The sequence below is a fragment of the Ambystoma mexicanum genome, chromosome 6p, assembly GCF_040938575.1.
Source record: "Ambystoma mexicanum isolate Mex_15411 chromosome 6p, UKY_AmexF1_1, whole genome shotgun sequence".
NCBI lineage: Eukaryota > Metazoa > Chordata > Amphibia > Caudata > Ambystomatidae > Ambystoma > Ambystoma mexicanum.
Window position 1 is genome coordinate 744,091,833 of NC_090935.1, and position 16,402 is coordinate 744,108,234.

Genomic DNA, 16,402 nt, shown 5'->3' on the forward strand with positions numbered 1-16,402 from the left:
TTGGAGGATAAATGGGAGTCGGAAAAAACTCCCTGTGTTTTAACAGAGTCAGAGACTTCAATTGCATTACCAGCAATTATGAAGCTTTTATATTGGTAGTCTAGTTTTTTAATTCGTTTGTTGTGTGCCAAGAATGAGCAGCTTTATTTTCGAATTATTCAGGGCTAAAGAATTGATGGCCTTCAATGTTTGTATGGCTAAAAAGACTTCATTGACTCTTTTCGAATTGTTGATATAAGAAACAGAGAGCTTCAAAACAATCTGGCTATCATCTGCATAATTTGAAAATTGTACCTCCAAAGAAACAAGAAGATCACATAGAGGTCTAGAGTGTATTTTAAAAAGTAATGGCGATAGACAGGAACCCTGTGGGATTCCACGTGCGAGAGACATTCTTCGTGATTGAGCATTCCTTTTGACCACATTCGCATCAGTTGGATCAGGGTTCTCCTTTATGAACAACGATGTGATCCATGCCTCTTTAATATTGTCTGGAACAAGAGCTCCCAAAAAGAACGGTTAATGAATCTAGTAACCCCGGTACAAGGGTCCTAGAAAAGTTCTTAAAGAAGCAGGAAAGATGCCCTCCTTACAAGATGTTGGTTTCAACTTATTTACCACATCCATGGCCTCCTTTCCGATACCTCTTTCAAAGTAAAGAGCAGAGCCACAGGATTACTTCTATTACTAAAAGAAGGCATTACATCAGCTGTAATCTGTGCTGTTTTCACTTGATCAAAAATGAGTTGTTGATGTTTTAATGTTTTCTGGCAAAACCATTGTGAATGCACTGCCACCAGTCATTGTCAATAATCATCGAAGATTCGACCAAAGTCCCCTTCAACTCCTATTTGCCAATTCTATCCCGGAGTTAAAATGTGTTTCTTTCGCTTGGACTTGAAAGACTTAGCTGCGTGTTTATACATTGTAACATTTCACCAGATGCGCTCACCTTTATGTTTCACCAATCAGGCACTCAAAACCTCTGGTGTATACCATAAGTTAAATATGACAGACCTCTTCTGACTCACAGACCTCATTGGCGCTAATATATCAAAAGCTTGATTTGTTGCTGTTCTGAAAAGATTAATAAACTCTTCAAGAGGAATATTATCTTCCAAAGAAGGTAAAAGTGGTATCACTAAAGCCTTAAAAGACTTGTGCATCACATTATTACAAACAGAATCGGTAATTTATTTGGATGAGACTTTTTGTCAAGAAGTTAAGGGAGACATACCTCAAAGGACAGGCAGCAGTGGTCTAACCAGATACAGTCCTCCACTAATATAGGAGACAACTTTTGATTTTTTGATAAAACCCAATCCAAGATGTTGCTGCCCTTATGGGTAGGAAGATTAACATGCTGACCAAAACCCACGGATGGAAGCATTTGCAATAAAGATGCCACATCAGAGTCCATTGGATTATTAGCCCACAAGTTAAAATCACCCAGCACTAAGAGAGTCAATTGGTGTTTGGAAATGCTGCCCAAAAATGCAAGAAATTGTTCCTCAAACCTCAGCGTCATCATAGGTGGTCTATATAATAATAGTAAATTGAATGTACTGACAGAGTTAATATTAAGCTTTAGAATCATGGTACAGTGATCAAATGTGGTCTCCCTACTTAACTCTTCTCCGATCACTGGCCAAGTCTCCCAGTCAAGGACCCGTCTATCCCAGCAAATGATTGTCCGCCCGTTCTTCCTGCCCCTGCAAAAATGGTTGATGCTCACATCACCTACCAGTATCAATCTTATCCTGAAACACAAATACTCCCTTTTCTGGCTTTGTTTGGCTCTAGACAGCACATAATCCTTCCCTGTTGCAGCCATTGATTATCCTTTTGATCCTTTTGGACCGAGCTGCAGCTCTAACATGTCTTAATTCTATTGGTGTGCATGACATGGCACTTCATTGGTTAACTTCTTTCTTCAGTGGCTTTCATTAATATTTTGCAAATATCCTCCTGATCAAACTCCAGTGACCAGGAATCCTTACTTGGATCTGCTGCAGTTACAGACAAGAAGGTACAGGAGTCGCCACTTGAATACATAGATTCAAAATGTTGTATCCACACTGTTTCCGGGATTGGGTTTGTTTGATTAATAGCTTGATTACTTTCCAGCTACTTAATCATAGTCCAAAGATTAGAGTCCCTTCTTTTCAAGATTTCAAGCATTTGCTCCCCATCTCTTTGCACCAAACCTATTGATGTTTAACCCAGTCTTTGTACACTTGGAGAACCTTTTTAATCTCAGTGTTATGGAGAGTAACATCAGTTACCCGTCTTTTTGAATTGTTAATAGCCTATCTCATTACTTTTTTTTCTTCTCAAATACCAGAGTACCAAATACATAGACGTGTTGTTTTGGCTTCTTAATGTCCCATTTGGTGATCTTAACATTTATAAACACATCATTTATTTCATCTTCAATAAAGGAGTTAAGGTTACCAAGACTAAAAGTATCTAAAATATTCTTCTGATGAGGAACTTTATAGGGGATATCAACCTAGGGACCACTGCGACCAGATTTTCTAGAGTTTGTTTCTAACGAAACACAATGTCGCATTGGTGTTGGAAGCTAGGAGACATTGAGTTCCTCTACTCCGTTGGAAAAACCTAATTATATTGAGTTTCTCACACCCCTTTTACTGCGCCATACGGAATTGGGTGATACCAATGGCATAGCAACGAGCGAGAGACATAGAACAAGACATTCTTTTCAAGCAGGATTTAACCCCAGAATATTTTCGATTAGCAAAGCAACGCAAAACCATTGGACATCAGATACAGGACTTGCCCTGATTTGAAAAAGACACAGAAGTGTCCGAACACGTGTTATAACAAATGGCCACTTTCAATAAATTCTTTCAACCACCATTACGGATGTGTGCTTTTCAATTCATGTAATCATAATGTTTATGCAGTATCACCCAATTCCATATGGCGCAGTAAAAGGTGTGTGAGAAACTCAAGATAACTACAAGTATCTAATTTCCACTCAAGTGTGTTTTCCCCAAGAACTTCCACAATGTTGTCATTAAATGTGTTAACACGCTTATCATACCACTTTATTCTGATATTTCCAGAGTTAATGACCAAATTGATGAGACCAACTCCCTCATTCATTTTTACATCATTATCAACATTTCCAGAGAGCATACCATGATCAATAAATTGAGTTTTTATGACTTTCAGGTACTTGCAACGATTGCATAGATTATTATCAATAAAGATTTAGTCCAAAACAAATTATTTTTCCCCCTCTATGCCAAACCGCTCGCCTCAGGATATCTCCTGGCAAATTACAATTCAGCATTAATAATCCAAAGGCTGATGGGAATGATAACAACCTTTGACCATGAAAGATATTATGGGAATAGGTGCTAGTGAGTTGAAGGCATTTCAGTTTATCATTACAGAGGGTTGCATTTAAAGGCATGGTCTAGTAAAAAATGTTATTGTCCCTACGGGTCGGCCATGTTTTTTTAAGCCTAAGTGGCTCGATTTTAGAAAACTTTCCCATGGACCTTACCTGAGTTTTCATCCATTAAACGCACGCGAAAACAAGCACCAGGGAGCTGCCATTTTCTGATAATCCTATCTTTTCCCCCATCGCCCGGCTGACCTGCTTTTGCGGCACTAAATCAAATCCCCCGCCCCAGAGCCTGTCATCAGCAGACTCGTACCGCCCATTTCCCAACGCCAAAGCACGTCTTGTGTCAACATTCGCTGCGCTTCAGCTAATGACGTGTCGCCATCAAATGGCAGGACGCCTCTTTCCTCAATAAGTATAAACAGACCGTTTCACAACACACAGCAGCAGATTTTCGATTCCATTCCTCTCTCTGTGTTACTTTGAGTATTCTGTGACTCGTTTCTGTGCTCTGGTCAGCTACCTTCATTGCTTGTAGCCCGTGTGAACAGATACCAGTACCACCGCTATAAATTATTTTAGTTTGTTTAACACACAATGGCTACAATAATGCCCTACATGTACGAGCCCGAGTATACCGAGGAGGAACTACTGGAAAGGGAAGCACGCGAAAACGATGGGGATTCGGACGGCAGTTGGCAGGACGAATCAACAGATGAAGAGCATGGGCCTAGACGAATGGACGTGGTCTCCACCTGGTGCACATGCAATCGGTGCGAGCTAATGCCAACTGAGGACGAGAACTGCTGCTGCCGAGAAAACTCGGGATGCCTGGCATACATTTCGGAAGGCGAGCCACGACCGCAATGCATCACCGAGCTGCCAGACTTCAGGGCAGCCTGCCTCACACGAGCCGTGTTGAGAATAATGATCGTGCTTATGCACGAACTTCGCACAACTGTTTGTCCTCGTAATCCGAGTAACGAGTAAGTATACTCTGCTTGTCATGCCACTCCTATTTCATGTTCTTCTACTATATCCAAAATTACATCTACATATCATTGTAACGCATGTAAGTCGTTCAATAGTGTGCATTGTCTAGATAGCATTTGTCTGTGCAGAATGCCATTAGTTACAAGAATTGTCATTGACAACAAACGTTTATTAAAGTTATCTTGGTCATTTAAAAACAGTTTGTTTCATTCCTTTTCACAGGTGGTAAAGGCTGGTGGCCTATTGTTCCTTTACATGGTGGCTCCACGGGAGGCTCCACGGGAGGCTTGGACACCGCGTTCGAAGAGTGATACCCGCCTGTGCCGTTCGTGCCATTAGAGGAAACGTTCCCGAGTGACAGCGGTCAGTACAGGGGATTTTCTCTCGCTGTGCTGCAACCTGACCTGTATAATCTTTAAAGTCTTGTATTTTTGTGTCATGAAAATAAGATACAAAATAAAACACCACATATATTTTAACAACGGTTGTTTCGATTTTTTAAATGAATCAAGTGTGTCTCCATTCAAGGATGGACGTCAGACATCTGTGCTCCGAATGGGTGAAGGTCTGGTCGCTGTGAAGCAGGGTGTTCACTATCTATCTAAGCTAACATAACATATTCTCGATAATGCATGCACTAAATAACACTTGTTCAAAGTCTTTCAGTAGGTTATGTCTCTATAAAAGTCACACATATATCTATACTAACAATTACCATTGGATTATACAGGTTTTAGGGTCTTGACCACTATAATACACCGGTTGAAGTGTGGGTCTGTGCTCACAAGAATCTCTGGTATGTGGCATTTGTTATTGATAAGCAACCATATACTATCATTGATATAAAGGCGATATACTATATATTGATATAAAGGCGGTTCGTGCCAGTGGATGCGCGCTGGCATGGGGGGCTGTCAGGGGCGCGAAAGGCCAAGGTGCCAAACTACAAGCACACTTCAAAAGGTATCCCACGCCCAGGGGCCATCGCTCACATGGCCTCCTCAGACCCCGTGTCTCCAGCCAGGCCTCCCCTTGAAGCAGGCCGCCCCCCTAAAACCACGACATACATACGTCATTCATTCACAAACACACCCCTGTTTCTAATACTTTATAAACCACTTGATATGTCTCATGAGAACATCTTTGTGCTTTGCAAGTCACCTCCTGAACGTGTTACCTGGCAACCACTGAGATCTACGCTAATCTGCTCGTCGTCGTGCTATCCGTGAACTTCTGTGACCGCTTAGAGCAAACCCATCAGTGTGCTACCTCTGGCCACCCACCTATTCTCCTGCAACATACTGCTCTGCTTGCTGAATCCAACTGTTTGTTGGTCAAGGTAAGGCCATGTATCCTAGTCATATTTCGCAGATTTTTAAATTTCTATCTATTTGCGAGTAGAGTACACAATAGTGCTATGTTCATTGGTCTCATTGCTATTGACTTGAGTTTCCATTGCTATGCTATCAATAGATCTATTTATTTTCATCTGTGTCTATTGTCATCGAATTGCATTCTTCGGGGGTCCAGTCTATAATGTAAGCATGTTTCCTTCTCGTGCAAGACAGAACATCCAAGGGACGAGTCACATGTTCAGATTTTAGACACATCATTTATACATTTATGCAATTTATGCAAATACTAAGCCGCACATAATGAACTGGTATAGTTCCTGCGACCAAAACAAACCTTGCATTGATCATTGTATGATTCATTTACTTTTGTATCAAATCTTTATTCTTGAAGATTGTATAATAATGTTGATATTTACTTTTCAGATTTATCAACAATGCCTGCCTGTTCGATTAGCAGTTGCCCTTCGAAGACCCATGCGAAATCTGAAGGCACTACAATGCATGTATTCCCGAAAACTGTTGATCGAATAGGACAATGGGTCAGACATTGCTTTCCAGCTCATCCAGTGGATATCAGCAGAGTCCAACAAGTCTTACAGGACAAGAGGGGTGATTGATACCGCATCTGCAGCCGACACTTTTCCTTGGACATGTACACAACATCTTGGGTAACAAAGAAGAATAAATGGCGAACGACACGGAAATTGCTCGAAGACGCTATTCCTACTCTATTCGTCCACATTCCGCCACCGGTGAATCAAGTGTCCGGATTTAGCTTTAGGCCTTGCGGTAGTGTGTAGGTAGCCGAACGGATTAATTGATATTGTAGGTGTTCTATCCCTTGTAATAATTTCGATATTGATATGAGTGTATAGTTTTTTGAATAATGACATTTATCAATATATTCTTTTTCGATTTCATAACCCACAAACGCAATGTATATATATGGGAACAGAGAACTGTGCTGTATTGAGCATTTTCCAAGTATTCTGTCGCCTTACATGGCTATTTTTAATATTGGCATTTCATTATCAATCATTAATTTACCTTTACAACTTCTTGACTATCCCTTGAATCTGAAGCAAGAACATTCTACATCCTTGACGTGGTCGCAGTTATCAACCACTTCTAGCGCGTATCAGGTAATCTTACTAGGTTAATCTTCTACAGACTTGTTTTATGCATGTCAAGTAATAGTTTTATTTTATCGTGTAATTATTTTACCAAATGTTTGGTTAGTGCTTTCCAATTGATATACACCTTAGTTATCGTCCACTGGTGTTTGTTTTCAGTTATAATTAGTGTTATCCATACTAATGCAAGTACTTTCTTTCAGGGAGATGCTGAAGCGTCCGCCACATCTACAACATTTCTAGATGTTCTTCACCAGCAGGAGGTATGGATACTGACAGCTCCATCGAGCGTCATCATCAGAGCTGGAATTCTTGTCGTTTGATTGTTCTACACAATGTTTCATTCGTGGTTAGCCGTTGATATGTACCTGTGCTGTCGACCCCAGGTGTGTGTTATGTTTTCACTATTGTAATCCTCACTAATGCAAGTACTATGTTTCAGGCAGTTGATGGAGCATCAACCCCTGCACTTGATGCAGAGCCTGACATTCAAGTAATTCCAGGGGAAGTGGAAGCGGGACCATGCGTATACGAATCAGCGCAACAGCTTTCGGAAGTGCGCACTACATTTGCAACATCCATAGATATTCTTCAGCAGCACGAGGTATGGATAATGACAGCTCCATCATGCATGATCATATAACGTGATTCCATTTGCTATACTTTCTTCCCTATTAACTCAAGTGCTGTGTTTCAGGGAGACGACGAAGCTTCCCCTACAATCACAACATCCAATTTAGACGATGCAGATGTAAATAAATCGGAGAAATAAGTCGATGAAATGTGATCATATTTAGATTTTCCTTGATTCTTTTGGACAATGCATCATTTGTGGTTATCTCTTTATATGTACCTGTGCGTTCGACACCAAGTGTGTGTTGTGTTTCCAATATTGAAAAGCATACTAATGCAAGTACTGTGTTTCAGGGAGATGCGGATGCCTCCTCTCCAATACAACCATTCATGGCAGTCCATGCAGAGCCAGAGGTATGGATACTGACAGTTCCATCGAAATAGATCATCACTGGTTGAATACTTGTCGTTTGATTGTTGCACACAATGTTTAAATCATGTTTGGCTATTGAGATGTACCTGTGTGTTCGTCCTCACGTGTGTTTTATGCTAACAATATTTTGACACAATATTTTGATACATAGAAATGAAAGTACTATGTTTCAGGGAGACGATGGAGCCTCATTCCGTGCTGCCGATGCGGATACAGAAAATATAGTCGTTGCAGCGCAAGAGGAAGGGAGGACATGCAGAAACGAATCGGAGCTACAGAGTGCAGATGTTGAAGGTCGAGTCAAAAAAGTTGCAAAGAAAAAAAAACAAAAAAAAGGTTAGTTACAAACAGTTCATAACTTTAAAAAAATGTTTGTGCTGGGGACTATTTTATGTTTTTTTCCAGTCAATTCCACTACACTCCAGCTTGTGTTTAAACTGAACATCCATTTTCCAATCTCTCCTCCAGTTACCCGTGGGTGTCAGAACTATACATACACAGACAGTGAAGCGAATGAGAGATGTGGCTTGCCAGACCGTGTACACTATGGAGGAACTATTAATTGAGGCGAGGCGTGTTCAGGCTCGAGATGCTCATGTCCAATGGCCAGAACATGAATTAACTGTGTTTGGAGACTACAGCAAAGTTGCATTGGACCATAGTTACAATGCGGCCGCACCACCACAAGAAGATGTTATTGAATGTATTGAAGTAGTTGCAGATCAATTCACACAATCTACACCCGCCAAAAATTTGCCACCAAAAAACCTGTCGACATTGTTGTGTTCTCCCTTCAATGTTGGAAGTAATAGATGTCGAAATGACAGAGAATGAACCGGCCGCAGCCTCCATAGACGCATCAGAACTTGATATCAGCGATATTACTTTCCAATGTGTTGAAATCTCCACAACGTCACAGGCCGAAACAACGTTAACACAGGATGACAGTCTAATGAAAGAGAGCAAATACATTGTATTCGACAGTTGTTTGATGGAAATTATAAGTATGCTGAAATGTGTGCATTCCATTAGAGGGAAAGTATGTGGGAAGCCATTGATTAATGTGACTCGTCAAATAAAAGGCAGTAACGTCAAAATAAATGCCGCCTGCAGATTAAATCATAGGTTCTCATGGTCTGCACAACCGATGCTGGGGAAACTGCCAGCAGGCAATCTACTGTGTGCAGCTGCATCACTTTTTAGTGGCTCCAGTCTTAGAAAGTTAGAGGCTTTCTTTCAGTTTGTGGGACTCCATTTAATTTCTAAAGCGCTGTACTAAATATACCAACGTGATTATCTGTTTCCGGCCATTAGTGATACTTGGAAAATTGAACAATTGTCTCTAGCAAGTACATTCGAAGGTAAACGATTCAGGCTAGCCGGCGATGGACAGTGAACAGCCCTGGATTTTCTGTCAAGTACTGCACCTACCACTTTCAGGACATGGATAGTAAGAAAATTGTGAGTTCGGTGGTCGTGCAGGTAACACAATGTACATCGTCAGTGGCCATGGAGAAACTAGGATTTATAAAATCAGTGGAATATCTACAATCAAGGGGAATGCACATCGACCTCATAGCCATGGATAGACACGTTTCAATTGCCAAGACAATGAGAGCAGTTCCCACATATTAAACATCAATTTGACGTATGGCATCTTGCTAAATCAATCAATAAGAAAATCTCGGCTGCAGGGGAAAAAAAAGGTTTTGAAAGTATTTTGCAGTGGTCACATTCTATCACCAACCATCTTTGGTGGAGCTCAAAAACTTGTGAAGGGTCAGTGGAAATACTACTTGAAAAATGGCAGTCACTGATGCACCACTGTACCAACGTTCACCGCTGGACAGCAAATCAACATATCCACCAATGTGAACATGGCCCTTTGTCCCCAGAGGAGGCACGGAAGAAGAAGTGGTTGATTCCATCTTCACCGACACACAAAGCCATTGAGAAGATTGTTTTCGACAAAACTCTATCACGAGATTTGAGAGGACTGACAGAATTCTGTCACACAGGAGATTTGGAGGTGTTCCACAATATGTGCCTAAAGTACAGGCCAAAGCGCTTGCATTTTAGCTTTCGGGGCATGAAACATCGCACTCTACTAGCGGTCTTGGCCCATAACAGCAATGTCGGACGTGAACAATCTAGGACTAGGGGTAAAGTAAGGATGCCTCGCTACACTAAGGTGTTTTCAAAACAAAGTAAGCAATGGGTGATCAAACCAGTCTATGATGAAATGCAGTTCGCCTTTGTGAAAGGCCTTATTGTTGCTGTGTTAGGGAAGCACAGATATGGAATTTTGGATGTTTCTGTGCAGAGCAGTGATCCATTGCCACCGAACATTGCGACTGTGCCATGCCCACCCGAAGCACAGCTGATTGTGAAGTACAAATCCCGGTTTAAATAATGCAATACGATTGTCTTTTTGTAAATAAATGTTATTGTACAGTGTACCTGTAACCCTAACCCCTACCTTCACCATCATGGGTGGCGAACAAGCTGGGTGTCATCTTTGAATTCTCTCTATTCACCTCATATGTGTATGTATATATTTTTCTCATGTCTCATCTCATGTAAATGTAAATGCTGCGCACTGTTAACGGAGGGGAGGCTTGCGTATTGCAAATAATAAAACAAACAAACAAACAATAAATCTCACTTTTAACTCAACTCCTGTGGTACTTTATACTTTCCCTGACCTTCCGCCAAAAATTAAATGTCTCAATTTGGGCTGCAAAGCTCGCAGACAACGGGGACAACATTGGGGCACTTAGAACGCGCCAGCCAAGCGGAGCGTGGCATTTGGGAGAGAAGCCAGTTCGCATTTGCACGTTGAGGCGCACTACATAGACGGATTCTAAACTTCAAGTTCTCACAGATGCCTATACTACGTGATGTTGCAAATAAAGAATGCGAAGGACGGCGGCTTTGATTTTCAGCTCACGCCCAGATGAGGCCCACAAGTCGCGCTGGAAGTATAAGGGTCTATTGTTTTTTGACCTTGAGACAGGGACCATGCCGAAAGAACTACATTTGAAGGGGGTGTGCGCAATAACGTAAGAGACGATAAGGCAGAAAATTCAGAAACTAGACCGAGTTTCATTTTAGTTCAGTATACGAAAAATCGTTGTCAAGAGCACGGTCCGTTTTACAGACTGCATTACGAAGAGACACAATGGAAATTTCAAATATAATGTAAGTAAATCTTTACACGCTTTTATACCGGAATGAAGATTTAATGAATGGATGCATGAATAAATGAATGAATGAAGAGCTAGGAAAAGCAAGTAAAACTGTTCGTAGTGGGCACATGGGCATGCAGGTCCACTGGTCTCACCGATCTTGGTCCTTGGACCAGCCACTTTTCCCTGCACTGCCTCCCTGCACTACCGGACTGTCTCTGTATCCTTCAGCCCCTTCTCCCGGCATTTTCCTTGCACTTGCCACCAGCTGGCCCTATTATTTAATTTGTATTCAACTAACCATGTACAGCCCTTCCCCATGCGCGATCAGAAAGACACCTGGCATAGTAGGATCGTTGTCTGTCTGCCCTTGTTCCCCACCTGCCTCATCGCGCCTAGAAACACTTGAGTATAGGCGCGTTACAAATGCCATATCATATCATTCCTCACGCATGTAGACTGTCGTTTATCATTGTGTGTTGGCCTCGATTTATTTCGTTACTTTTCGCATTGATTTTAGAGCCGAACATACTCCATTGAACTATCCTTGCAAGCAAATAGTTTCTGATCAGCTGTAATAAATAAAATAAGTAATATTAATGAAGATCGGCTGGCGAGACTAATTATAATTTTTTTGTTTTCATAACAGGTATTTGCTCCCCTTCTGCTACTGCCATCGGTTTGAGACACCAGCAGATGGCTTTTACAGTAGACACCTGCAGCTTTGTGTGAACAACTGGAGCACACTGACAATTTTATGGGACGATCGCCAAGGGCCCACATGCCCTTACGCTGTACTAGTGGCTAGAAGCAACATATCAACCTTTATGATGGACTAGTGCCTAGTGGATGGAACAGCCTTGCGGTTCACCGTGCTTCCAAAGTGCTTCTTTTAACGAAAAGCAACACCCTGTGTACCATGGCGGATACAGATAAAAGAAAATAAATGGCTTTCGGAGTTCATATGGCAATTGCTGAATATTCTCTAAACATTTAATGTAAAATAAATGTACTTTACCAAATGTACCGTGTTGCTGTTTGATTTTAAAGTACAGTTTCATATTCCGAATTGTGGCGCGCTGTGTTGTGAGATGGTCTGTGTTGGTTTCCGGGTTCTGTGTGGAGTCGCGTAGAAGACGACTGGGCGCGTTTGCCTATGCAGCACAGTAACGTCACGGAGAGAGGCGGGGAATATGAATGTTTTGATAGTGTTAGGCTCAGGGGCGGGGGAATTGATTTAGTGCCGCAAAAGCAGGTCAGCCAGGGCGATGGGGGAAAAGATAGGATTATCAGAAAATGGCAGCGCCCTGGTGCTTGTTTTCGCGTGCGTTTAATGGACGAAAACTCGGGTAAGGTCCATAGGAAAGTTTTCTAAAATCGAGCCACTTAAGCTTAAAAAAACATGGCCGACCCGTAGGGACAATACAATTTTTTACTAGACCATTGCTTTAAGTCACAGGCAATTATAATGTGGTTATTATTAGTAACGTGCAACCACTCCAATATAAAATGTGTGCGTCTCTGCAAGAAATAATTTAGAGGACACACCCAGACTTGCCAATTAATAAGCAATTGAATGATAAAGGCCCAAAAGACATTTCTACAACTATAGCCCTTCAAACTCTCCTCGGGCCTAAATATTACTTTGTGGTCTATTTTTAAAATGACTAACAGGGTTTAAGGCTCCCGCTAACCAAGACCAATTATTTCAATCCGCATGAAGGGAATCCCTGGGTGTACCACAAGTACCTCTCTTTCTCCTTTACTTTACCACCATCGCTTATTGAGATTAGGATGTCCTTAAGTTTATTGCTCACCATGCCATTGAAGCAGTTAGTCATCATTCACATAGGGTGCTTTATGACGTAATGTCATATCCAATTGTCTGAGTGGTACATTGTCCGAGTTGAATGCCACAGGTAATGAGAATATCTAAATGTAAGATCTAGAGTGGTCCCATCAGTTCTGTCTAGAACGTCATATACAATTTGAGAGGTAATAGAGAGTGATCCCGTCAGTTCTGTCTATATCAAGGTACTCTTCCAAGTCAATCTCACGTGAGGAGCTGTCTCTTTTTTTAGAGGGCGGACGCAGGCCCTTTTTTTTTAGTTTGGCAAGCTTGCTCAAGTATTTGGCTACCAGGATTTTACTCAGGTTCTCATGTTCTCAGTGCAGACGTTTACCCACAAGACCACAAGCACTTGTTTTGAGTTGGGATTTTGTTTTCCAGGAAATATTTCACGACAGATTGCCTGGTTTAATAGATACACACCTTTTTTTTACTTTGCCAGCATATTTATTGGAATATTTCCTCTCTCTGGTTATTATTCTTGTGTTCATTCCTTTTTTAATAAGTCCAGTACTATTTTATCTTGTGCACTTTCCTCCAAGGGGATGGTCAATTGAAGTGCATTTGTATAATTCAGTTTAAAATATATGTTCACTTACTGTGCGTATATTCATGGGTGCCAGCTTTTGATTTTCATTATGAAGCAAAGGTACATGGGCATAGGTTACTCTTGCAGTTGGTCATTACCCCTCCCCCCTTTTCCGTGCTGCTTAAATGCGGTTAGTTGGGGGCCGGGCTGCGCGATACATCAACAAAGTCACCAACAGACTGGCCATAAAACAAAGGGCTTGTAGCATAGTGCTTAACCAAAGTGTGCGATACAGGGCAAATAATTTAAAAACTCACTGCGCATTGCCTAAAAACATTGCGAGTTCTCAAAGCCTGCAATCTTTTATACATAACAATACCATTGTGAAAACAGGTCAAAATCAATTTGTGATTGATAAATGTCTTTGAGCAATGGGTTGCAAGTGCTTTAAAATACAGTGGCCATAGTCATCGCCCATGGCTAGTGGTGTGGTAGTGTTCTAAACCATACAGTGGGCAAAGCCGTAGGCCGTGGCCACTGTCCATGTGCGTTAAAAAAAAAATCTATGGAATAACAAAACCCTCGACATTCAAGGAAATATGTTGCAGGGACATAAAGGCAAGTACTTAATTCAGCTAAACCCACCTTAATTTAGCACCCCCTGTTGTGCAGCCTATGACCACAATGAAGGAATCATTGATGACTTCACTAGTAACATTGCTAATAGCATCATATGTGAAATCAATGATTAGTTAACTAATGGCATCAGACATAAGATCGCTCTACATATTTAGACCACCCTTATGTTTCTACATATGTGAGAATAGCATTTTAGAATATTACTTAACAATGAGTACATTGTTTAAAACAGTAAACAGATACTCAGGCATCATATCACAATTCATGAAGGTTTCCTTTGTAGTACTTTGGTGATGATATCTGAATTATGAATAGTACACTGCTTATAATGTTCCTGTTTGTGCCAAATATATCTAAGACATATTCACTATAACATAATCAGTATATACATTTACTAACGAGAATAGTAAATACATAATTAGAAAGTGATACATGTTGAACCCTAACTTTTTAACATGTGTAAATATTCAATTGTTTTATTGCAAGAAAATGTGTACACATCATTTTCTAAATGACCTGAGACGTGCTCCAAAACAAGGAACAACTAAGTATTAAGATATATTTTAAGATTTTCATACATGGGTATTGAAAAGTTTTTATTGCTATAAATTTGAAAAGAAATGAAGTTTTAAAATTCAACATTAGCTTGAAAACATGTCTGTACATTTCTTTCTGTGTCTTTTGTAAGTGATTAACAAGTTAAAATTGAAATAAAAACACATACCGTACAAAGTAAAAAATCTTTAAATAGTATGCAATTTGTTAATATATTGACTGTGTTTAGGTCCTAGATTGTGTCACGAGTGATGTCATCATTGTGTTCATAGGATGCGCAAAAGGGGGTGAGAAGTTAAGGTGGCTTAAGCTGAATTTAAGACTTTTAGTTGTGCTACGTTCTCACCTTATCGTCCCTGCAAGTTAAGTTTTCTATATATCAGGACTGGAGGTGACCTTCCAGCGATGGGTACCAGGTGGCGTGGAATTTGTGACTTGGCTCAAACTGACATATATATCACCAAGAAGGTTATGGTGGATTTGTTGTGAAAATATGGCCAAATGCTCCAACCACAAGGCTGTCAGGACTATACAGCACTGTTGATCCCTAATAAGGGTGAAACCAGGTATGTAATTGTCCCGACCGCCTTACAAAATGCCTGACTTGGGTTCATTAAGCTATGTATAAAGTAGCACAGCCTTCTTAGACAAAGAATTTCCTGGAGAAAAGGGTTGCATTTGGGCTAATTTGCATACCCACAATGGCCACAGTGGGTATGCAAGAGTGCAAGCTAAAATATATATATTATGAGCCGAGTCAGCGCCCCCAGTAGCCATCGCTGGAATTGCACCTCCAGTTTTGAGCCACAACAGCACCCACACACACACGAAAGATGTAGACTGCAAGTGATGAACATACCCTAGCTCATGTCTGCGGTCAACGCTGGAAAGTTACTGCCAATAGTAGCGCCTGCAACACCAGACACGCCTAAGTAAAAAGGCCAAGCTGCCAAGTGAGGGCAGTACTGTTGCTGCCAATCAGCAGTAATATTATAGCTTGCACGCTTACTCTCTCGGACTTCAACCTGCATAGAGCATACTGAGTTTTGTCCATTAGATTGGATTTCTCATACAGACACACCCAGGAAGAGACTGGTGTTGCATTCTTTTTTTGCTCCAATGTAAGCAGGGGTAGCAACATACATTTTAAGATTGAGTTGGCCGCACCTCATCTCTAAGACAAGTGGGGTGGATAAATGAAAACAGATTTTATACCCCAGAGTGTTGTATTACTCCAGATACAGAGATGCTACTACTTGCGCATTCAAAATAACAAACCCGAGTCCAATGCATAGATTAGTCTGTTTAGAAGCACTTCTAACAGCATTCCCTCTTTGCCATTTGAGTGGACCGTGGAAAGGCCAATGGGTGCGGCCATAAGTGGGCAGAGCCGTTTTTAACCAGGGAAGCACTGGAAAAATCACTAACAAAATGGAGGAAATAATTCAATTACCACATCCCGTAAAACAAGCATTGGCAATGCCAACAGTTTGGGCTTTTGTGTAGGCACGGTAAAAGCACTTGCCAGGCACTGGCACAGTGTTATTAACTGGCCATTGATGGTAGCAGGTGCGAAATTGTGAGTATCTGGGCATCTAATAGCAGTGCCTGGCAAATGCCTACTACTTATATACAAGCCAAGATTGTTGACTTTGCTAATGCTTGTTTGTAACAGGACTTCCGTGAAGGATGCATAGTGCTTCTAAATTGAGTGGTTGATGGTAGACCTGGTTTAGACATTTTTATTACACCAGTAACAGGTTTACATCTCCAATT